This window comes from Teleopsis dalmanni, chromosome 2 (genome assembly GCF_002237135.1).
Source record: "Teleopsis dalmanni isolate 2A chromosome 2, ASM223713v2, whole genome shotgun sequence".
Lineage (NCBI taxonomy): Eukaryota > Metazoa > Arthropoda > Insecta > Diptera > Diopsidae > Teleopsis > Teleopsis dalmanni.
In genome coordinates, this window is record NC_051847.1 from 188,259,841 (window position 1) to 188,260,413 (window position 573).

Sequence of the window (573 nt, forward strand, 5' to 3'; positions counted from 1 at the left end):
TTTATTATAGTTTTTATGCAAAAAGATGTGTGTATACATTGTGGCCTTTTATGTGGTTTTATGAAAATGCTACTTATAATAGAAGAAAAAAAATAATATTTCCTACCCCTTTCTTTTGTTATTCTAAGATTGATAAGGTTCACGCAATAGATTTTGACTTTTTTGGATTTGTGGTTGATAAAGAAAACAAAATATCCGTTCTTGCAGAATAATACATATTAATAAAAATTATATAAATTAAATTTATCATTACTTATTAAAATTGATTACAAAAATTACAAAAAAAAAGATAAATTGATAACTTTTATAAATAAAAACAAACCAGTGCAGCGTTCATCAAGTGGGAGTATTTGTTGCTGCGGTGGAGCTCTACGCTATATACACTGGAATACAAACGAAACTGCATATTCACGGTCAAGTAGTCATTAAGGCAATAGTAGACTCGAGCACCTCTTCCAGAAACATATATTATTTTAATGAAATGAGTAACTCAGCAAAGTACGAAGCTCAATATGTTTTGGGATAATTCTTTTAAAAGAGAGAGAGAGGAATTTGGTAATAGTTGTCTAAGGT